Here is a 362-nt window from a genome sequence, read left to right as displayed (position 1 = left end):
GAGGACCCCCAGATCTGTCAGCACTACGTTCACGCTCCGATCGATGTAAAGATCGAGTTTCTTAATGAGCCAAACCCCAAATCTGACACGGCTGTTGTCTCCTGGAAGCCCAGTCCTTACGGTATGTGGATGAAGATTAAAACCAGCTTCAGTGTTTATAAAAACAGTTAAATGGCGCACCTGTGGAAGTGGCTTCAATCACAAAACTGCTTCCAGACTCAATCAGGCAACTTCAGTACAAAACTGCTGTTAAATTATGTTCTTGTGTATTTATTATTAATTTTAGATGTTAATTTATTCATTTTACAGTATTTGGATTCCTGTTAGTCTCTACCTTAGTTAAGGCTGGTAGTGGTAATACA

The sequence above is a fragment of the Austrofundulus limnaeus genome, unplaced genomic scaffold (assembly GCF_001266775.1).
Source record: "Austrofundulus limnaeus strain Quisiro unplaced genomic scaffold, Austrofundulus_limnaeus-1.0 Scaffold3210, whole genome shotgun sequence".
NCBI classification, from domain to species: Eukaryota; Metazoa; Chordata; class Actinopteri; order Cyprinodontiformes; family Rivulidae; genus Austrofundulus; species Austrofundulus limnaeus.
Note: the sequence above shows the minus strand (reverse complement) of the source record.